We start from the raw sequence: 24,132 nt of genomic DNA on the forward strand, positions 1-24,132 counted from the left end.
TCACAGCACACATCAACTAGGGCTTGTTGGTTTTTTGTTTTTTCTTTACTTTTTACTTCCTTCACAACCTGGAGGGTAGGCAAGACAAACATTATGATACACATTTTAAGGATCGTTATAACAAGGTGGGGGAAACCATCTCTCAACCCACTGGTATTAATTAATTTTATCACTTACTCAACCTGTTCTTCACCAGCCTTCTCTGCACCTCAAAGACGGAGAGATGACAACTTTTCCTCAAAATCGGTTGCTGGAGAGTGTGAGCTACTATATTGGTCAGTGTCTGGGCCTGTGGCTAAGTGCTGAGAGGCTCTTTGGCAGAAATTTGACCACTAAATGGTGGGTTCTTCTGGACCTAGAAGCTGCCCTGAAGGTCTTCTCTGGAGGGGCTGAGGGGTTGTGTTCAGTCCCTTCTATGTGGAGTGGGCAGGAAGGAGGCCCTCAGACTGAGATGTGGCTGAGGAGCATTGTGTGGGGAGGTGGGGGTTGGGAAGGAAGCACTGAAAAGAGAAAAAAGTAATTGGAAAAGGGCAGAAATTAGGTGATTTCAGACTTCAAAATTTGACTGAGAACTAAGCTGGAGCCAGGGCCCACTGTGGGCAGTGTAGAGATAGCACTAGATGGGGGAAGGGTGACCATTAGGGCACTAGAAACCTGGCCTGGGGCCAGCTCCCAGAGTCCTAACAAAGCAGAGCTCAAGACCTCAGGTTTCACTCTAATCTGGGCACCTCTGTGCAGAGCCCTCAAACTGACAAGCTGATAATAGGAGTTGAATGCCAACCTGGGGGAAGTTCCCAGCCACCTACCTGGCATTGGAATGCACTCCCACCTCCATCCTCCTTCAGTGCCCAGCTCAGGCCTATCTCCTTCAGGAAGCCTTTCCCCACTACTCCACTCCAGCCTACTCTGAACTCCTGTGGATCCTTGGGAAGGGGCTAGGCTTCATTACCTTCGTTGCCAGGATTTTTAAAAATTCTTTTAAATGAATGTTATCATTTCATATCATAGTTATTTCTAAGTCTACACTTCCTTAGTCCCCTATACACTGAGTCCTCCCCTTCTAATGATGAAAAGCAGGAAAGCAAAATTAACTCACTCTATATGGGGCAAAGTCCCTTAACCCACCAAGAGAAAGAAGGTGGATTTATTTCTTCATCCTTTCCCCAAGCCAAAGATTGGTCATTATAATCACACAGTGTGTTCCACTTCAAGAGTCAAACTAATTTAACCTGACACAGAAAATCAAAATTTAAAAAGAACAAGACAAAGATGAAATAATATTTGCTCCTCCAGTTAATAGGTTAAGAGGAGCATGGCATCTTAGGAAAATCCCTTTGGCCGTTGCAAGGAGGAAGACTGAAAGGGAAGAGAGCTTTGGGAGAGATACTAATTTGGAGGTTATTGGAAAGTCCAAGGGGGTGGGGGGAAATGATGAGGGCCTGAACTAGGGGTGGTGGGAAGAGATTGAAGGGGACACAACCAAAAAGATTGGATATATGGGGGGAGGGGAAGTGAGCAGTCGGAGATGATGTGAAGGTTGTCAGAACCTGGGGGACTGGAAAGATGTTGGTCGCCTTGACAACCGGGAATTATAGAAAAGCACCAGGTCTGGGGGGAAAAAGAATGTAATGAGATCTGTAATCACAATCATCCATGGCTGCTCATGCTGTATGATTCACTCTGTCCCACCCGATATGAAAAGGGGGGAATAGGAGCTCTCACTCATTGGTCACTGACTCTTCCCCCACAGATCAGAGCTGGAAGCATGAGGTCATCTACAGGGATGGAATTTTCCCAATGGCACCTGTACAGTGGATATTGTGGGATGCAGTGAGGCTGTAACTGTCCTGAGGGGCAGAAGGGGAAGCAATTGTGGGAGTTTATCAAGCAGAGAGAAGGGGTAGAGTGTATATATAAGAGGATATATATTAATATAAGAATAAATGTGACTGTATTGGATTCACAAGTCCCGTGATTGACTACAGAAGCAAGGCTGGGAAATGACCCATCTTCCTACTTTCTGATTGACTGATCAAACACCTCTTAGGGTCAGATCATATACCACAGGAAAGCCTCAGCCTCCATAATGGTCTTATCTTTTTTCCCCCAATTTAATAGTATTTTATTTTTCCCAATTACAAGCAAAGATAGTTTTTAACATTCACTTTTATAAGATTTTGAGTTCCAATTTTTTCTTCCTCCCTCCCCTCCCTTCCTCCACCCCAAGATGGTAAGCAATCTGATATAGGCTATAAATGTACAATCATATTAAACATTGAAAGTAGAATCAAAACAAAAGGGAAAAACCACAAGAAAGAAAAAAACAAAAAGTAAAAATAGTCTGCTTCGATCTTCGTTCAGACTCCATAGTTCTTTCTCTGATTGTGGATGGCACTTTCCATCATAGTCTTTTGGAATTGTCTTGGATAATTGTATTGCTGAAAAGAGCAAAATCTATCATAGTCATTGTACTATGTTGCTGTTACTATGTACAACGTTCTCCTGGTTCTGTCACTTCACTCAGCATCAGTTCATATAAGTCTTTCCAGGATTTTCTGAAATCCACCTGCTCATCATTTCTTATAGCACAATAGTATTCCATTACATTCATATTCCACAACTTGTTCAGCCATTCCCTAACTGATCACATTATCAATGGAGAGTTAGAGTAGCAGTAACACTGGCCTCCTTGCTATTCCTTGCCCAAAAGACTCCTTTTCTTAACTCTATGCCTTTTTATAGGCAGGTCACTCCCCTACTCAATAAACTCCAGTGGCTCCCTATCACCCCTAGGATGAAATATAAAATTCTTTGTTTGGTTTTGAAAAGTCTTCATCATCTGGCCCCTTCCTACCTTCTCTACAAACCCTACCAGTGAGTCACATTGGTCTCTTTACTGACCCTCAAACAAAATGCTCCATTTTTGGACTCTGGCTCTTTTCACTGATTATCCCCTATTTCCCCATGCCTGGAAAACCTCCTTCATCTTTACCTTCTGGCTTCCCTCAAGTCTGAGATAAAATCCCACCTTTTTCAAGACCTTTCCTAGTCCATCCCTTTCCTTCTGTCTGGGAAGACCTTTCATCTACTTCATAATCTTGTTATGTTGGCTTGTATCTTGGCTTGTCTCTTCCCTTAAAATGTGAGCTTTATGAGGGCAGAGACTTGGTGTTTACCTTTTTTCACCTTTTCTATCCCCCTCCCCTGCCCCACTGCTTAGCACAGTGCCTGGCACACAGAAAGAAATGCCTGTTGACTGACTAGCTGTAAAAAATGACCTCAAAGCCTAGAAGGCTGTGTTCAAGTCCTAAATCTGACCCACGAGATTCTGACCCATGAGATTTTACTTCTCAGCCTTCCCCCTCCACCCCCAAACATACAAACATATGCATTTCTCTAAGACTAAAAATTAATTGCAGAGAAGGTGATCATCTGCAAATTTAAAAATCTTCTCATAGCTGCCAGATTGCAGGCTCCCAGAGGACAGGCTGCATTTGGGTCTCCCTTTATGTCCCCAGGCCTAGTATAGGGCCATAAACATAATAGACTCTTAATAAATGTTTGCTTTATTAAATTGAAATGTTTCAAATACTGGTGTTTCTCCTTCTTAAGCTTGTAGGGGAGGAAGTCGAGTGATTCATGAATGTGGTCTATGGTTTTTTTCTCGTCTTCAGTCAGAGCACACGTATATGTGGTTCAGTGACCATTTGTAAAAAAAAAAAAAAGGTTTCGGTTAGGCCGCTCCATGCTGTCTCAGATAAGCCCAGCTAGGTTGGCCCCTGGCTGTTTCCCAGAACATCCCCCCTGTGGTTGAGTGGTTTTTACTCCTGGATCTCAGCTGGAGCTGTCCCTGCCAGCCTGCGGGAGGGGAGAGAGATTGACTGGCCAGCCCTGCGACTCCACTCCCTTGCATCCCTTTCTTTCCAAAGTACCTCTGCAAAGGGGGAGGACTCTGGCTAGTTAAGTCACATCTGGAGGCTAAATACCCTGACCCCCTGGGGAATTCAATCGAAACCTGGTATGTGGCTCCCAGGTAAAGGTCAAGAGCAAAGGGGGCAGAGGGCAGAGAAAGGTAAACAGAGAGAGGGCCAAACCTTCCTCCCGGAGCCAAACCCAGCACACCTGATTCCTAAAGAAGGGAATGAATCCAGGTCCAGATAACTACATACTGAGTGAATTAGCTAATGATCAAGCTTGCCTTCTGGCTCCCCTGTGGGAGAAGCCAGAGCTTGCATGGGTCAGTTTCCTGTCCAGATCCTCTGGACTCTTCTCCCATCCTGCTAAAAATGGAGACAGCAGATCTGGAAGCTGTCTGAGAGCCACTTGGGAGAGAGAGAATGCAAAAGGGAGGAAAGAAAGGGAAGGAATTACACAACTGGACAGAAGCTTCCAAATCTATAATCCCAGAAATTTATTTTTTTTAGATTAAAAAAAATCATAAGCAACTTTCATCAACAAAACCAAAATGAAATGACACCTGAAGCCATAAAACTCATCTGAACTTGTCCCAAATATTAATGTATTTGTTCTTGTTTCCAGTGTCAGACTCCATTGCTGTTATTAAAAAAAAAAATAATCACCTGCTTTACAAAGGACAAACTTCTCTTAGACATGGTGATAATCAGAATTGCTTTTATCTGTTTCCTATTTTCAAGAACCCACAGTTTGCTTAGATAGATTGGATAAAAATGTTATAGTTTTTATAATTTTGTTGGATTCTGTGTTAATTCTGACCTTTGGCCTAACCCAACTGATGGCCTGATTGCACAGAGGCAGATGATTCTAAAGTAAAGCCAGTTGCTTCTTGTCTAAATAGACTACGTTTCATCTTTGGTAATATTTCCTGCTGGCCATTTCCACTGCCTTCTAACTGTTTTCTTTAAGAAAGTATTCAGGATAGAAGACCACTAAAAAAACCTACAATCCTTCGGCTTTTTAAATTTCCTAATCCTGAAATATAATTTTCAACATCTTTTTCATAGTTCTCCCCTCCCTCACAGTTCTCTCAATTTCATTCCATCCTATTTCATTCCATTCATTAAGGATTTATTAAATGCACTGTTCTAGGCTCTGGGGAAACTGATTAAAACAAAACAATTCCTGACCTCAAATAGCTTATATTCTGCCAGAGTAGTTTGGAATATAACATGTACATGAGGAAGGATACCCAAAATATTACAAAGTAATTTCAAGATAACTGGCTAATGGTCAAAGACATCCAGAATGCAGCCAAGAGTGGAATGTGTTTTTGTAATTCGAAAAGTTACATTGGTAAGTTTGATGTGAAAATATGTTTGATAGGAATGTATGTGTAGAGCCTATATTGGATTGCCTACTGTCTAGGGAAGGGGGGAGGGGAGAAAAGGGGAGAAAATGTAAAACTTATAGAAGTGAATATTGAAAACTAAAAAAAAAACAAATCCATTTATAAAAAAAAGAAAATGCATTTATAGGGACAGCTAGGTGAAACAGTGGGTAGAACATATTAGGCCTGAAGTCAGAAAGACCAGTGTTGATATGTAACCTCAGACACTTAGCTGTGTGACCTTGGGCAAATCACTTAACTCCTGCCTGCATAAAACTGAAGAAGGAAATGGAAAATCATTCCAGTATCACTGGCAAGAAAACCCCACCAACATGGGATCACAAACAGCAAATGTATTTGTAAATCCAAGTAACCATTTTTCTTTAGTGAATATAAATGAGAAATGGGGGGGAGAGGGCAGGAGGAAGCATTAAGTGAATGTTGAATTGTTTACTGGAACTATAGCATGATTTAGGACTTGGAGACTGACTCTGCAAAATTAAGAGATAATCAGAAATTTAGGCCAGGAGCAAACTTAACAATGTCTTTATCCTTTGTTTCTCAGTGAAGCTTCTTGGGAGTTCTTGACCACTTATGAAGAGAGATTGTCTCCTGAGGTCCAGGAAGCTCAGAAATAAATTGCTTCACAGATTCTAGTCATGACCATGAGAGCAAATGCCTAACTCCATGAGAACAGACCCAATACCTTTCTAAATCAGTCAAGCGGTGAGTCTGGCATTCTCCTCTTCTATTCTTTTTCACCCTCTTTCACTCCGTCAACCAATTATATCCAGTGTTCCAAGATTCTAAAGCATAGATTCAGGAGCACAAGTAAAAGATAAATACCTTGTTTTCTAGAAATAGAAATAATAGGTAACACCTTGCCTTCCCATCAATCACTGCCCCAGGAAATTGAGGAAAACCAGTAAAGGACCACTGACAGAAGTCAAAGTTGAGATCTTTTCAATACAAGAAAAGGAAGCCTGGGAAGCTATATTTGGTGCTACTACTCCCTCCCCTCCCCCAGCCTAGTTGGCCTAATGGAGACATGACAATTTGCAGCATCCCCTACCTTCTGTCTTCTCAGGGCTCCCGTTATTCTATTAAACTCAGTCATTCTGCATTATTCTCAGTTATAATGTTCCATAAAGGATATCCCTTAGAGAATAGCCTTCAGTAAATTTCATTTGGGTGTATAAATTTTGTGCATGAACTCTCTTTTTTCCTTTCCTTGTGTGGATGCTGATTTGCTAGTGACTAACCAGTCACTTAGAGAAGCATTTGCCATGAAGTATGGGCAATATAATATAGAGAGGAGAGATTATCAATCACTTTCTCATTTCATTTTAAGAAAAATCTTATGAACCTAGAAATAGCACAAATTCCCCTGACTGAGAATTCCTAGTATAGCTCTGTGGATCTCATCTATTGATTTCAATTTTTAAAGGAAATGTAAAGTGTATGAAAGTAAGAGTCAGAAACAGAAGAATGTATATAAGAGAGGAATGATTCTGTAAGGATAGCTTCACAAAGGTTAAAACTCAGAATGAGCAGAGGCTGTCAGTGAATGAAATGGACAATTTGAAGGACTCTTTTTGCTTGTTGATCAACAAAGGGATAGGACCACTGAACTTTAAGTGACCAAGGGAAGGCCAAATTACTCAATCCCCATTTTGCTTCTATTTTCTCTGCCAAGAAGAAATTGAATGTGACTTGAGTGCAGATTTATCTAGTCAACTATATCTTGCCAGCCCCCAAGTTGTTGCAATTGAAATTAGGCACAAAATTCTGCATGTATTTAATTTATTAGTAAGGATAGCAATTACCAGTAAAATGGGTCTCTCAGCTCCTCAGTCAGCCAAAAGCCCATGAGGTGGGCTATACTAGCCTTCATATAGTTTTGGGAAGTATAAGAGAACAAAGAAAAGGAAGCATCACAGATGGAAGGCAATATGATTGGTTACAAAGTCTGAAGGTTCATAGGGAGCAAAAAACTGATATGATTGTCTGGACATTTGGGGCTGGCAACAACCCCTCCTTCCATCCTTCTGTGAGGAGAGATTGACTGATTGAGTCCATCTGCTCCAAAGCCCAACAGAGATAACAGACTTCTTGGTGTCCCACCCACATTCTGCAAAGCTTGTTAGTATGATAACAGATCTCCCTTAATTGTACTTGGGTATGCAAGGCCATAGAGAGACAACATATTTCTTTTGAGTTAAGGTGATTTATAAGACAGTTGAATGTTAAACTAACTCAGACAGGGAAAACTGAACTTCTGGACTACTGAACTTCTGAACTTAACTCAGAGACAAAGAAATGTGGCTTAGCTAGCGGCAGAATAGAATCAATTACAGAATGGAATCAAATAGAAAATCAATATTTGATTTTCTCAAAACTATGCTTCACCTCTCATGGCTTACCCAAGCCATCCTGCCATTGGCCCTACCACTGAACTCATGGACCCATTTTTCACCTTTTGCTCTGGGTATGGTAATGAAATGTTTCTGGAAAGGGAACACAAATTGACTACTATATAAATGAACTCACCATCTTTATTACTCCCCTGACCTAATTGTATCATGATCACCACTCCCCTTGATGTATTGTTTCCTGTTATTAGAATAGAAGCTCCTTGAAGACAAGAACAATCTCACTTTCTGTATTTTTATCTCCAGTACTTAACACAGAGTCTGAGATTATAATAAGTGTTCTACGAATCTTTTTCATTCATTCAAGAAGAATGACTTTTACACTAGAAAAGATAACTCAAAATAGTTCAGGAAATTGACATTCAAGATAAATGAAGAAATCAGAAGATGGCATTTTCCTGCGCTCAATGAAAATAAGCCACTAGGCCTGAATGAACTATATCCTAAAGTTATAAAAGATAAAAATAGGAATGTCTTTGAAAAATTAAGGAGAATGGGAGAGGTACTGAAGGATTAGGAGAGAGCAAATGTCATGATTTTCAACAAAGGGGAGGAAGGTAAAGTCTTCTAACTATAAACTGGTAAACTTATCTTCATTTTCTAACAAACTTCTAGAACATACTTGTAATAATACTCTCTCTGGGATAATTCCCTCAATTTCCACTTCAACACAAAGGTTGGTTAACCAAAGAATGACTTATTACCTTGAGTTCTATAGATAATCCAGTTGCTGGTAACTCATTTTCTAAGTCTAAAATCTTACATAGAACTCATGAGCCCCCACTAGTATGCTTCCTATTAACAATCAGATAGTAGACTTAACTAGTCTTTAGGAAAGGTATTTACTAAGATGGTCTAGTAAGAATAATTAGTACAAAATATTCCACCCCCAAACATGGGCTGTATTCTCTCCCAATTACACATAGCATTCATGGGAAGAATATTAAACTCAGAGTGTAATAGAAGTGAATCATACATGTAAAGAGCATATGTGTGGCCAAGACAATTCACAAATCATAGTTTTTCTAGGCCTAGATATCCTTTCTCACTCTATAGAGTTTTCACAGTTCTCCTTAGGTCACGGTCTCTGTTGGCCAAACTACTTATCTGGGTTCTCAGGTTCTGCTCTTTCCTTGGATCTATAGCTTGCATTATTCATTAGCCCTAAAGCTATTTATCTTTCAGTATACAGTAGGTGTCTGTGCTTGGGTACATATCCTGGCTAGATGCATTGTCTCCTACTGACTCAGTAGGTCCATTAACAGTGGCTGTGTGGAGGGGAGAAAATCCCTTCCTCCTCTGCCCTAGGGAAATGTTTCCACAGAAAGTACTTTTGCGCCTACACTCCTCAATCACTGAACTGGCAAATTGCTGAAATTTATCTAGCTATTTAAAGCCAACAGAAGTCTGCTTCTGTAGCCAATCATATTTTTCCTTTTCTGACCCAATCAAGGAGGTTCACACCTTATAAAAGGAACAGGCATAGCCAATCTTGTCTATAGATTGAAATCTCATCTTAGGTGACTATGTTGTTGATATTCTTTTTTTTTTTTTTTTTAAGCAATCGGGGTTAAGTAACTTGCTCAAGGTTACACGGCCAGTTATTTCTGGGTGTGGTGCTGAGTGTCTGAGCCCGGGATTCGATCTCCAGGTCGTCCCAACACTGGAGCCGGTGCTCTTACTCGCTGAGCCACCTGGCTGCCCCTAAGCAATTGGGGTTAAGTAACTTGCTCAAGGTTACACGGCCAGGTGTTTCTGGGTGGGTGCTAAGTGTCTGAGCCCGGGATTCAATCTCCAGGTCTTCTCAACACTGGAGCCGGTGCTCTTACTTGCTGTGCTACCTGGCCGCCCCTGTTGTTGATATTCTTGCAACGTAGAAAAATTCCTTAACACCTAGTTTACACTCTTTCCCTATATTCTGTGATTGCCTTAATTGATATGGGGAGATATTAATAAAGGGATGGTTTGTGAGCATTTGGAAAAGCAACCAAAGATTGCTAAGAGTCAAGTCAGCCTCTACCAGACTAACCTCATTTCCTTTATCGATGGGCAAATTGATTGGTATATCAGGGGAATGCTACAGGTGGAGCTTTCATATAGTCACCTGATCAAGTTTCTCATGGCACTTTTGTGGATAAGCTAGAGACTTGTGAGTTAAATAACAGTAAAGTTAGGTAAATCCAGAACTATTTGAATGACTGGACTCAAAGAGTAGTCATTAGTGATTGATGTTACATTGGAGGAAGGTGTCTGGTTGAGTGATTTAGAGATCAATGTTTGAGCCTTTGCCATAAATAACCTTTATTAAGGTGTATATATATAGCATGTTTACCAAATTTTCAGATGGCATGAAACTGGGGAGAATAGATTAACAACTAGATGACATGATTAAGATCTAAAAAGAACTTAAGAGACTCAAATGATGGGCAGAATATAAGAAGATAACATTTGATAGGGGTCAATTTACTGTCTTATACTTGGGTTCAAGGAATCAACTGTGTACATATAAAATAGGGGAAGTCTAATTAGACAGAAATCTATCTGAAAAAGCTATAGAAAGTTTGACAGCCTGTAAGATCCTTAAGATTTAGCTGTGTGATACAGTAGCCATGATTGCAAGAGCTACCTTAAGGCTGCACTGAGAGACAGAGTTTCCAAAATGAAGACCATGGTGATAGTCTTGCTGTACCAAATGGGGCCCACTTCAGATCACATCTAGAGTATTGTGTTTGGTTCTGATGACCACACTAAGGAGCCAGAGCATATTCTATGGGGGAAGCCAATATGGTGAGGGCACTAGAAATCAAGCCATAGCACAAATCAGAATTCCTACAGAATATGTGCTTCTTGAAGACAGGCACTTGTGTGTGATTTTGGTCTTTGCATCCCTAGTGCCTGGTGATATAGTAAGCAATTAGTAAATGTTTGATGATTGTTTAATTGAGAAGGGAGAAGGCTTGGGGTGTGTATGGGAGAGGGAGCAGGGGAGAGAAAAAAGGACCCAGGGATATAATAATCTCAAATATTTGACTGTGTGTTACACAGAAGTAGGAATATACTTGTTTTTCTTATTCCCAGAAGTCAAAAAATTAGAACTAGAAGTTGGAGAGAGGCAGATTTAAGTTAGATATGTGGAACGAAAACAACCTTGTTAGCAGAATGCGCTATTGGATTGAATTATGACCTTTATACCACTGCAGACAGAATAACAAAACCTAACTCCATCCTGCTCAGTCTGATAGCACAAATCCCTACCTTGGACAGGGTACTCTTGAGTTGCACAGAACCCTATCAATGTTCTGTTCTGTTCAACATGCAACCAAGAACTTTTCAGACCAACTTCTGTGTAATCTAAAAAGGTCTGAAAAAAAATTATATTGATACAGATTTATGTCCTAGGAATCTGAATCTGCTACCAATAAGAAAGCTTCTTTGCTGTTGTTGTCATTGAGACATTGTTCAGTCATGTCTGCTCTTTGTGATCCCATTTAGTGGTTTTTTTTTTGGCAAAGATACTGGGGTGGTTTGCCATTTCCTTCAAATTTTACAGATGAGGAAACTGAGGCCAACAGGGTTAAGTGATTTGCTCAGGGTCACCCAGCTAGTAAGTGTCTGAGGCTGGAGTTGATGAGTCTTCCTGATTCAAGGCCCAGGACTCTATCAAGTGTTCTACCTTTAGTACATTAATACAATTCTTTTCTTTTCACTTTTATTCACTCTATTTGATCTCTAGACTCCAGAGCTGATGGTGGGTGAAATAGTCCCAGTAGAGCACTTCTCTCCTGGTTGAGATATTCTCTATCAATTATAAAGAAAAACTTCAAAATGATTAGAGCTGGAATGGGTAGCAGGATGTAATCAAGGGGTCCAGGAGAATTATTCAGTTGGAAGCTGGACAACTGCTTTTGGGGAATGTTGGAGAGGGGATTCCTATCCAGATCTATGTTGAACCAGGTGACCTCTGGGGCCCTTTCAATCCCATGATTCTTTGACCCTCAGAAGTGATTTGATCCTATATCCCACCCAGAGTAGGGGACATGACACTCAGCTTAGGTCAACATCTCTGTTGGTGACAATTAAAACTGGATTTCCTTTTCATTATTGATAAGCTCCTACAGTAAGAAGGTCTTTAAGGAGGGACCTGAGTTCAAATCCAGTCTCAGATTCTTATTAGCCCTGTGACCCTAGGCAAGTCACTTAACCTTGATCAACTCTAGAAAGAAAGGAAGGAAGAGAGAAAGAAAGAGAGAAAGAAAGGAAGGAAGAAAGAAAGGAAGGAAGAAAGAAAGAAAGAAAGAAAGAAAAAGGAAGAAAGAAAGGAAGGAAGAAAGAAAGAAAGAAAGAAAGAAAGAAAGAAAGAAAGAAAGAAAGAAAGAAAGAAAGAAAGAAAGAAAGAAAGAAAGAAGGAAAGAAAGAAAGAAAGAAAGAAAGGAAGGAAGAAAGAAAGAAAGGAAGAAAGAAAGAAAGAAAGAAAGAAAGAAAGAAAGAAAGAAAGAAAGAAAGAAAGAAAGAAAGAAAGAAAGAAAGAAAGAAAGAAAGAAAGAAAGAAAGAAAAAGAAAGAAAGGAAAAGGAAGGAAGGAAAAGAAAGAATAATAGACCAAGGACAATACTGAGGGCTCTTTCTCTAATAATCTCTATGGTTCCGCACCTTTCCTAACAACATCTGAATGTGACACTCTGGGTTACACATTCTAGCAATCAAAAGTTCTTCCAAAAGAATGGCCTCTGGAGAAAAACATCATGCTATTAAGGGAATTCTCGTTTAGACGTGAGTTGGATTATGAAGGGTGTGGGTCTTTTTCAACTGAATTTCTATTGGGAGAGAGACAGACAGACAGACAGACAGAGACAGAGAGACAGACAGAGACAGACAGAGAGAGAGGGGAGAGGAGAGAGAGAGAAGGAGAGAGAGAGAGAGAGAGAGAGAGAGAGAGAGAGAGAGAGAGAGAGAATAGAAGAAACTTGAAGGCAACCCCTTATTTGACAGTTGAGGAGATAGGAACTCTCAGCTCCCTTCCCCCTTTGGGGCAGGGGAGAGGAACCTAAGGAATGCTGGGAGGGGCTGGTGCTACTACTGACCAGTAACCTGACTTCCTGGGCCCAGGTTTCTGGCTTATCTTCAAAGCAGTCCCCAAAGTTTACTTCCTCTAGGGCACCTCAAAGGAACAAAGAAAGCCCAGGAAATCCTCCTCCCACCACCCCAGTGTAGCCCTCCGAACAAACACCCATAAAAGTATAAAGATGGTAAACAAACAAGCCATTAAGACCTACTATCTACTCAGTCCCTAAATAAAACTTTATTACCCTGTCTCTGTCCCTGGTAATTTTGGAGTCTGATTAATGCTCTCCACTTGCAAGCCTCCTCTTACAAGTATTTGGACTCTGCCAAGGGAACATTGATAGTCCATGTGGTGTACTAAGGTCCCTTAGGGTCTGGGGAGAGCTGGGAATTAACCTGGGACTGGGGTAAAAGGTCCTCTGCAGAGAGGAGGCCCAAAGGCCTAGGTTCTAAAGGCAACTTTGCCACTCATTCACTTTTTGTCCTTGAGCAATTCACGGAATCATAGATTTCCAACCAGAAGGGGCCTCAGAGGCCACTGAGTCCAATACCCCATCATTTTTTTTTTGCTTTTTGGAGGGGGGAAGGTAAGGCAATTGGGGTTAAGTGACTTGCCCAAGGTCACATGGCTAGGTTTTTTTTTGTCTGTGTGTTGTGTCTGAGGCCGGATTTGAACTCAGGTCCTCCTGACTCCAGGGCCGGCACTCTATTCACTGTGCCACCTAGCCGCCCCACCTTTTTTCTTTTTTTTTTAATCCCCCATCATTTTAGAGAGGAGAAGAATGAGATCCAGGTAAGGAAATGGGCTTGCCCAGGGTCGTATAGATATTAACCATCAAAAGAAAAGATTTGACCCGAGGTACTTCTAGTGAAGAGCCAGGCTGGGGTTCTCTCCACTGTACCACACTACTTCCCATAATAGCTAATGGTTACCTAGCAAAGATTCATAACCTTTTGTGTGTCCTTACCACCACTGACAGTCTCATGAAGCCTATAGGTTCCTCAGAATAATGTGTTTAAATGCATAAAACAAAATCCGGAAGATTACAAAGGAAACTAATTATAATTGAAATACAGTTATCAAAATATTTTTTAAAACACGTTCAGGGACCCCAGGTTAAGAACTTAATATACAAGCTTTCCTGATTAAAAAGTGGTTTCTTATTTTGGTAAGAAAGGTAGCACAAATAGCAGCATCTGGGTTTTTTTAAAGCTTTTATTGAGTATTTTATTTTTCCCTGCTATGTATAAAAACAATTTTTGAACATTTGTTTTTAGAACTCTGAGTTCCAAATTTTCTCCCTTCTTCCCTCCCCACCCCATCCTCTCATTGAGACGGCAAGCAGTTTGATATAGGTTATACATGTGTAGTCATGCAAAACACATCCATAATAGTTACATTGCGACAGAAAACACAGACAAAAAAAATCCTGGAGAAAAATAAAGCAAGTTTTAAAAAAGTATGCTTCAGACACCATTCAGACACCTTCAGTTCTTTCTCTGGGGATAGATAGCATTTTTCATCATAAATCCTTCAGACCTGTCTTGGATAGTTGTATTACTAAGAATAGCTAAGTTATTCACAGCTGATCATCTTACAATGTTGCTATTGCTTTAGACACAGTACATTTCACTTTGCATCAGCCCACAGCATCTGATTTCATAGACAAGGAAACTGAGGCTCAGAGAGGTAAAGGAATTTGTAGTTTTACTATTGTGGTCTCAGTTTTCTCATCTGTCAAATGGAAGTTAGATCAAATGACCCCTAAGTGGTGCTAACACTCAAAGATTCCAAATATTTCTGCTTGATGCCTCAGTGGCCCACCTGAAAGAGCTGAGTAAGGAGGTCATTCTAGGCAGAGGAGAGGACGACACTCCAGTGGTCATGGGGACAGAGCAGAGAGGCCTGGAAGGAGCAGAGAGAGCAAGCTGACCAGCTGGGCAAGATAAGAATAAACAATGGGAGGCTGGGAAAGACAGGGTTTGAACGGTTTTTGGTTTTTTTGCTACAGGGGGGTCTAGCCCCTGCTCTGACCCTGATTCACTTGACAAAAATCTAGGCAGGTTATTTCTCCTTTCATTCATGCAATGGGGATAATCGCTACCCTATCTACTCACAAGCTGTTGTGAGGGTATGATCACAGCCATGGTTTTGAGCTGTAAACTGCTCAGAGAGGCTAGCCTGGCAGAGTAGTTTGTGGCTTCAAGGGAAGAAGACTGAAGGAAAGAAACAAGAATTTGTTAAGCACCTGCTATGTGCTAGGTACCGTATTGCATGCTTTACAAATTTTATCTCATTTGATCTTCATGGAAACTGAGGCTGAGATTAAGTGACTTACCCAAGGTCACACAGGTAGTAAGTATCAAAGGCCAGATTTGAACTCAGGTCTTCCTGGTTCCAGGGCTCAGCAATCTATGCATTGCACCACCTATCTTCCAGAGGCCTGGCTCTGACACACACTGACTTTGTGAGCCCCCAACCTAAGGGGCAGACATGTCCCTTAACTCCTCACTGTCCCAGGGCAACTCTTTAAGGCTACACAGAGCAGAACAGATGGTAATATGCAGTGTCAGAGGGAGTTGCCATCATCTTCAAAATCAGAGGTCTGGTACAAACCCAATACTGACAGTCTTTCTGTCTCCCTGTCTCTGTCTGTCTCTCTCCTCTCTCTCCTCTCTCTCTTTCTCTTTGTCTCTGTCTCTTTCTGTTCTCCCTCTCTCTTCTCCTCTCATCTCCCTTTCTTCTCTCTCTCTCTCTTCTCTCTGTTCTATCTCTGTCTCTGTTCTCCCTCTCCGCCTCTTCCTCCTCCCTCTCTTCTTCTTCCTCTCTCTCTCTGTGTCTCTCTCCCTCTTCTTTCTCTTGCTCTCTCCATCCCTCTGTGTCTCTCTATCTTTCTCTCCTCATTATTCTGTGGTTTTGACCTACTCTCCCTTCCCTAGGTTCTCAGATAGATAAATGACCAGCCCCCTTCCACCCACTGCACACATGAGAAAACTGAAGCCTGGAGGACAAGACACAAGACCCCCAACAAGACCATGAATGAATGTTTCCCTCGGGTGGCTCAGAAGGACGCTGGTTGCCCCAGTGAGTGGGGCAGAGCTGGGAAGTCATGAGCAGGAGGCCACATTTCACATAAGCATTCTTCCTCTATCAGAGTGGCTTGGGCTTGGGGTTTCACTTCCTGATTTCTGTCCTTTGCCTCCTCTGAGGCTAGTTTTTGGTTCCTCTCTGGGGACCCTGGGGCTTCTCTGTCTGGGCTGCTCTGACCCTTCCCCTTACCCAGTCCTCACCCTCTAAATAGTGGGAATAGTCCCCACTTCTCTGAGACTCAGTTTTTCAGAAACGTTTCCTCACAAGTCCCTCTAAGTCTGGTAGTCAAAGGCTTGATGTCCCCATTTTAGAGAGGAGGAAACTTGCATTTCTTTCAAAGAGGGGAAGAGCTGGACCAAGGTCCAAAAAAGTGAAGCCTCGGAGGCTGAGCTGTGGTCCCTGGATGGCTCCTGGTTAAGGATACAGGGGGCTTATTGAGGTTGGCTCATGATAACAGAAGGTCACTGTATTCTTACCTATTTCCTTGGGTACACCTGGTACCACAGGGAGAGAAGCATTTCCAGGAGTTCTGGGGACCTGAAGACTCAAGACATTCTGGAAAGCCTGGTGGATACTGAGTGGCCTAAAACATGGATTAGATTAAGGCCTATAGAAGTTGGGATACCCTTGGGGGCAGAGGAGTGTGTGCTTGTGGGGAAAATGACAGTATCCTTGTCCTATGGGCCTTTTTCCAGGAGGAAGACAGTGAAATCTTAGGACTACTCCAGCTGTCAAGGGTTAGAAGGAGCCTGGTGGACAGCCAATGCATGGTTGTTAATTTTTTTTTTAACCTTAGGGTTATCTTACCCAATTTTTTATTTTCTAAATGAAATTTTAAAAAATTATCAAGTATTTATTTTCTTTCAGACATCCTACCCCATCCCACCCCCAAGAAAAAGAAAAATAGAGAAAAACAAATCCCTTGTAACAAACATGGATAATTAAGCAAAACAAATCCTCACATTGGCCATGTCCAAAAATGGATGCCTCCTTTTGCATAATTAGGCCACCCTATCAGGAGGTGGGTAAGATTCTTCATCACTGGTCCTCTTGGCAAATCACCGCCTCAGTTTCCTCAATTGTAAAAAGGGGATATTAACAGCGCCTATCTACAAGGGTTGTTGTGAGGATCAAATGAGACAATATTTGTTAAAAGTGCCTAGAATATAGTAGGTGCTGCATAAATACTTATTGACTTACTGCTTTCTATGGGAACTAACATTTTCCAGATGATCATGGTACAGAAAAAAAGCACAAGATCCTATAATTATATTGAGTGTATTTCTAATACTTTGGTAATTCAGAATAGTAATAGAGTATGCTAACAATAGCACCTTTAATTTATAAAGCACTTTCCATCCCCAAATCCTCTGAGGGTAGTATTATCAGCTCCATTTTATAAATAGGGACAGTTGAATCCCAGAGAGATTTAAGTGCATTGCTAAAGATTTCTAGGTTATGTGAGCAATAAGATGGTAGACTAGACATTTTCTCCAATTCCTAGTAGCCTCTCAAATCTGCAAAGATAAAGCAACTTCAGCTATCTCCATGATACAGGCCACTCAGAATCCAAAAGAAGGTTGGAAAAAATCTCCAAACCCATGAACTGATGCTTCCTGACTGCCAGCTCACTCAGAACCCCTCCCATGACACTGGCATCACAACTGTACTAGAAGACCCAAGGACAAAACACAGACTTACAACAAAACCTAGCCCCACACTCCTGTTCCCTTTCCCTGTTTCCAGTGCTAGGGAGACCCCAGCTTCAGGCTAGGGAAGTTTGCTTGGCCTTGACAGCTAGCATGGCCCTTTGGGAGCAAAAATCTTCTGGGGCTGCAACCCCATAGAACCAGTGTTGCAAAGCTCTGAACTGCCAATGCCATCTGTGTAGAAACTGAACTAAACTATGTGAATCTAATCCCCCTTTCTTCCCCAGGAGCCAAGGGAGTCCAAAGAGGACTATGCTCCCTCCATGTGTTGAGGGGGACTGTTTGTTCTTGAAATAAATATTCCTTTTTTTCCTGTGAAGTATTTTATTTTTATTTTCCCCCAGTTATATGTAAAAGCAATTTTTAATAATAAATATTCTTTTAAAAAGCTAATTTGCCTAATAAGTGGTTAAATGGAACTGAAATTCTTGGACCCCTACAATTCATGGAGCACAATTGGTGGAGGCAAAGATGAGAGAGTTTTGATCTCATAAGGATATTAGGGAACCCTAGGTTAGGGGTGAAGTGTAACACATCTGGCCTTCAGATATTAGTGGCCAGAGCAATCAATGCTACAGCAGTATGTCTCCATAAATTCTATGGACTACCTCCTTCCTTCTTGAAGTGATTCTTGTGAATTGTAATCCATTATTTGCTTGCCTATATGATTTTTTTTTATTTTTTATTTTTTTGCTTTTTGGAGGGCAATTGGGGTTGTGACTTGCCCAAGGTCACAGGGCTAGTTTTTGTGTTAAGTGTCTGAGGCCAGATTTGAACTCAGGTCCTCCTGACTCCAGGACCCATGCTCTATTCACTGCACCACCTAGCCGCCCCCAACCTATATGATTTTTTTAAACCCAGAATTCAATTTGCATAATATTCTCTTCCCTGGTAGATGAATAATTACTCAAAGTTTCAAGACTGAGTGAAAGGTAGAGTTGGTGGGAGCTTAGAAGAGGAAAGATCTTCCTTTTTGCTTCTGTCTTTGTGAGATGACAGGCTCTCTTAGGGGAGAAAAGACTTTAAGAAATAGCAGACACAACTGAGGAACTGGTGTCTTGGATGTGTCAAGGAGCTGGCATCTTGCCATGTCTCTGATTTCTAGCTTACTTTCCCAGATTCTTTGCAGAATTTCCCCTTAGGTGAAATGGGGGACTCCCTCTTGGTGAAGCTGAGTTCTTGCTCCCAATGGGAGAGTTCATTTACTCTGTGAATCGTCTGGTATATTTAAATCTGTATAACTTCTCTAATTTCTGTGTCCTATCTGCTTGAATAAATAGGTTTATTCACATGATTCACTATTTGTGATGGTCTTTTGTTCAACATTTGGTGGGAGGTCAAGCCTTGGGAAATAGTTTGGGACACTTCTTCCTTACTAATTATAGTGTCCAAGCAAGTTGCTGAAAACAAAAACTTCACAATCTTTAGTAGGACATATAGCTATAATTCTAGTCTGGCACTCCCTCTCTGAGGAGAGAAAATCAACCAGTTTTCATGGCCCTTTTTTTCTCTTTGAGGCAATAATCAAAGTCTCCATGGAGAAGGGTAAGACCCACATTCAGACAAAATTATGTGGACATTCATATAATCTACACAGGCGATGCACATAAAGCTTACAAGTTTTACAGAGCTCTTTTTATATTTTTCTTGTGTAGTATGTCCTGTCTCCCTTTAGCTCAGACCAGAGACTTATCTGAGGTCACAGTTGTGTGTCTTGCTTAGATTGAGGGCTCCCTGAAGCCAGGAACTGTGTCTCTATATTCAGATTGGAATTCTTAAAACTAAAGGGAGGATTTCATCCCTCTGACTGGGGTTCCTCAGGGTCAGGGATTTGACTTTTCCTCTCTCTGTCACCTCCCCCGACATCCAACCCAAAGTTCATAAAACAGGGGTCTCATATATATGACAAGTTCCCTGACCATGGCACCTCCTAGCCTTCACCCAGACATCTGGTGGCTTCTGGGTTCACTGGGATCATCTTGATTTCAACCCAGACAGGACAGTGGTAGGTGAGAGAGGAAGAGGGAAGAATTTTGGAGAAGTGGTCAGGAAACTCAGAAACCACCAGAGATCAAGGGAGTGAAGACAATAGCCGTTTTGGGGTAGCTGTCCAAATAAGAAAAGTCCAGCTACTATCACCCTCCCCAGTCTCCCAAAGGGCCAAACGACTTACTCTTATCCCAAGGGACACAGCTCCATAGTTGGCCGGGATCTGTACATCCACTGATGCCAAAATGACTGAAAAGATCCTCCTAGCTGACTTCCTTACCCACTGTCTTTATCCAATCCATCCTGCATACTCCCAAAAGAAGAATCTTTGAAAAATACTGGCTTTATCCTGTCTTTCTCTGCTTGAAAACCTATGGCAGCTCCCCATTGCCACTAGGAACCCGAGTCTAGCATTTCAGACTCTCCCGATATGGTCCTAACACACATATCATCATCATAAGGGGAAGAAGGGGACACGCATTTATATACCACCCACTGTATGCCTGGCACTGTGCTAAGCACTTTAAAAAACATATTATCTCATCGGATCCCCATAACAATCCTACAATTACGATACCCATTTTATAGGTTTTTGCTTGTTTGGTTTTTTTGGTTGTTGTTGCTGTTTACTTTTTGGAGGGGGGAAGGTAGGGCAATCAGGGTTAGGTGACTTGCCCAAGGTCACATAGTTCATGTTAAGTGTCTGAGGCCAAATTTGAACTCAGGTCCTCCTGACTCCAGGGCCAGTGCTCTATTCTCTGTGCCACCTAGACTCCCCTACCCATTTTATAGGTTGAGGAAACTGAGGCAAACAGGTTGAGTTGCCCGGAATTACAAAGCTAGTAAGTGTTTCAGGATGGATTTTATTCCAGGCCCAGTGCTCCAGCCTTTGCACCACCAACTGCCTCTTAATAGTAACCAATATTCACATAATCCTTTAAGGTTTCACAGTGCTTTACCACCCATTTAACAGTGGAGGAAACTGAGTCTAAGATTCAGTGACTTGCATAGGGTCACATAGCTAGCAAGTAGTCTCAGGCAAGATTCAAATTCAGATCTCCCTGAAACCAAGCCCAGTGCTTTGACTATTATGAAAACTATATGATGGGCGGGGGCCTTCTTCCAGCCCAGGAACCAAAAGGTCTGTCTGAAAGAGTGGTTCACCAATGCTTTTCTTTTTTCTCCCTCTAATTCCCCTTCCCTCCAAACCATGAGATCTTCCTCCCAATCTGTCAAGGAGATATGAGTCACAAGCTAGTCACACTAAGACACAGGGTCCCCAGCAATACTTAATTGTTAATATTTAAAAAAAAAATAGCATCTCCCAAACTGGTTCAAGAGCTCTAAAATGATCCTGGATTCCCAGCTCTGCTGGGGAAGAAGCGGTAGGTGTGAGGGACAAAGGACAAGGGCCTGGGATACCTGATTGGGGTGGGATAGAAAGGAGAGGGGTGAAAGGAAGCTGGGCCTTGGGATGGGGTGGGGCAGAGGGCCTTTCATGGAGAGGAATTGACAGTCCAGGGGTCTAGGTTCTGAGCTCTCCCTGCCTCAGCTAACACCAATCCACTGCCCTCACCTGTGGAAGAGTCAGAACATGCCAGATAAATTCAAGATTAAAATATGCCAGACTACATGGCAGGTAACCTTAGAGGGGATGGCATTAGCAGCTATGGGGGAGTGGGGAGCAGGAAAGTCCTTGGGAGGAAATGGCGCTTAAGATAGTCTTTTTTTTTTTTTTTTTGCTTTTTTTTTTTTTGAGGGCAATTGGGCTTAAGTGACTTGCCCAAAGTCACAGGGCTAGTAAGTGTGTCAAGTGTCTGAGGCTGAATTTGAACTCAGGTCCACCTAGCTGCCCCTTAAGATTAGTCTTAATGGAACAGGGAGTCTAAGAGTTGGAAGTTGGTGTGGGAAGTACTAAGGTATGAGAATGGAAAGGAGAGTCCTGTGGGAGGAACAGCAAGGAACTGTTAGCTGGATTGCAGAGTCCAGGGAGGAGAGGAGAAGCTAAAAAGATTGAAAGGATAGGAAGGGGTCAAGTTGCCAAGTGCTAAATGTCATGGCTAATAGGAAGACACTGAAGTTTACTGAGCAAGAGCGTGACCCCCAAGGGTGCTATGAGGCTTGTCTGCTGAGACAGTGGATGGAAAGCACTTTACAAAACTTAAAGCGCTATTATAAAGGCTGGTTACTATTGTTATTGTGATATTATTATCTTTAGTTTACTGTTGCCCACCTCAGTCTGATGATGGCTTCATTCCCTGAGTCTCCTGTTGCACTCCAATTGAGTTTAAATATGTTTATAGAACAAGAAAGGGGTGCTCTACTAACAGTTTAATAACCCAACTCTCTCAGAATATATGCACACACACTTCTGAGTTTAATCTGAGTTATTAAAATTTCCCCTATTGCTTTCTTAAGTCTAGCAGGGGTGTGGAACCTGCAGCCTCAAGGCCACATGTGGCCCTCTAGGTCTTCAGGTGTGGCCTTGTGACTGAGTCCAAGTTTTACAGAACAAATCCTTTTATTGAGGGGATTTGTTCTGTGAAGTTTGGATTCCATCAAAGGGCCACACTTGAGGACCTAGAGGGCTACACGTGGCCTTGAGGGCACAGGTTCCCCACCCTGATGACTACACCATGGACAAAACAAGAAATCATTTGTAGCTTTGCTGATTCCCAAGGTAAAAATTTACTAGTTGTCTTTCCAGATTAGAGGTAGCTCTCCTTCAACCCCTGAGGTGACCACGTGGGCCCCAGGACAGCAGCTCCTGAGATAAGAAGGTTAAGTCCCCTCAGGGCACGATCTGTGGTCCAGAGAGTGTAGAGGCAGACAGCTGCAGATGGGGACAGTTGTTAGTGCCAGGCTTAGGGATGCCTCCAGGAATGAGGAAAGGACATTTGCCAGCTAGGGGCATGCTGAGAGATTTGGACCTCAGAGTATGGCAACCAGAGTGGTCGCTGAAGCCAGATAGACCCACCAAGCACTGCTGAGAGCTAGAAAACAGTCAAGCTTTTACGAGCCTTGGACCCAGAAATCCTGCTCATGGTGCAAATACACAACAGATACTAATCCCAGTGCTTCCTCTGTGTCGATGATCACCAATTTATCCTGTCTACATGTTGTTCATACATAATTGACTGCAAGCTTCTTGAGATCTGGGGCTGGGGTTTTTTGTTTGTTGGTTTGGTTTTGGTTTTGGCCTTTCTTTGCATCTCTCTAGCATTTAACACAGTGCCTAGAACATGGTGGGTGATTAAAAAATGCTTATCGATTGATTGATTAATTCTGTGGGTTTGCAGAGACTGTGAGCCCTTCTTGTGAGGAGAACATGTTTCCAGAAGGGGCTTTCCCAATCATCATCCCAAAAGCTTGAATATAATTCACTTTCCTCACTATCTTAAATAAACTCATTTTTTGTTTGATGCCTGAATATTTGCAGTAGAACTAAGTACCTCTTATGTTCTCGAGAGAGTGGGATACAATCTGATCAAATTATTAGGGAAAGACTCCCATTTCCCCCTCCAAAATACCAAACCTGATGCATCATGTCATAAGTCAGGGTCTGACACACAGATTGAATAGTTTCAATATCCTTTGGGTCTAGGATTTTACATATTCTGGGGGGGGGGGGACAGAAATCAAAGAACTGAAGAGATAGCAATTTGGGTCTGTTAACTGCCTGTCAGCAGGGAAACAGGAATTGGTTGTCATTAGAATTGGATCAAAGGGAGATGCAGCTAATGGAGCCTGATGGTCAGGAGAATGTGCAGCAGGCTTCTTTCCCCCTCTCATCTCTCAGCCTGGATGGGGGAGGAAAAGGTACCTTCTTAGAGCAACTCGGAGAAATGTGTGTGAAGCGCCTCCAAAAGTTTGTTGAAATGAATGGTCTAAGACACATAGAAGCATAGAATGTTAGGGCTAGAAGATGCTTTAGAGATCATTTGAGCCAACACCCTCATTTTGCAGAGGGAGGAATGGAGGACCAAAGAATCAAAACAATTTGTTCAAGGTCATATAAGTCAGTGACCAAGCTGGAACTAGACCCTTGGGCTATTGCTCTCTCCTCTCCCCACTAAAACTTTTCTTCCCCTTTAAAAAAACAAAACAAAACCCAATGGCCTTGAAAGTAGGAGTGGTGATCATGGAAGAAAGAGAATGGTCAGAAATCAAAGACTCCGAAGATAAAGAACAGTGGTAGCCAACACAAGAGAAGCATAAACAGGGCAGGAGAGCTGATAAGATAAGAGGAGCCTCTGGGGCAAACAATCCTACCAAGAAAGTAACTGAGTGAATGCTTAGTTAAAAGACTTTGAAAAGACCTGCCTCCTTGGGGAAGAAATAAATCAATTAATCAACTGATAAATAAGACCCCAAGATGCTAGTAAGATTCTCTCTGTCTCTTTCTCCCATCTCTTTCTCTCTGTGTCTAGGTCTCCTTTTGAGTGTCTCCATCTCTATCTCTGTCTCTCTCCCTCTCCCTTCCTTTCCCTCCCTTTCTCTATCCTTCTCTCTCTCTCTCTCTCTCTCTCTCTCTCTCTCTCTCTCT

The sequence above is a fragment of the Petaurus breviceps genome, unplaced genomic scaffold (assembly GCF_028583685.1).
Source record: "Petaurus breviceps papuanus isolate PSGF00001 unplaced genomic scaffold, PetGlider_PUasm1.0 90825, whole genome shotgun sequence".
NCBI lineage: Eukaryota > Metazoa > Chordata > Mammalia > Diprotodontia > Petauridae > Petaurus > Petaurus breviceps.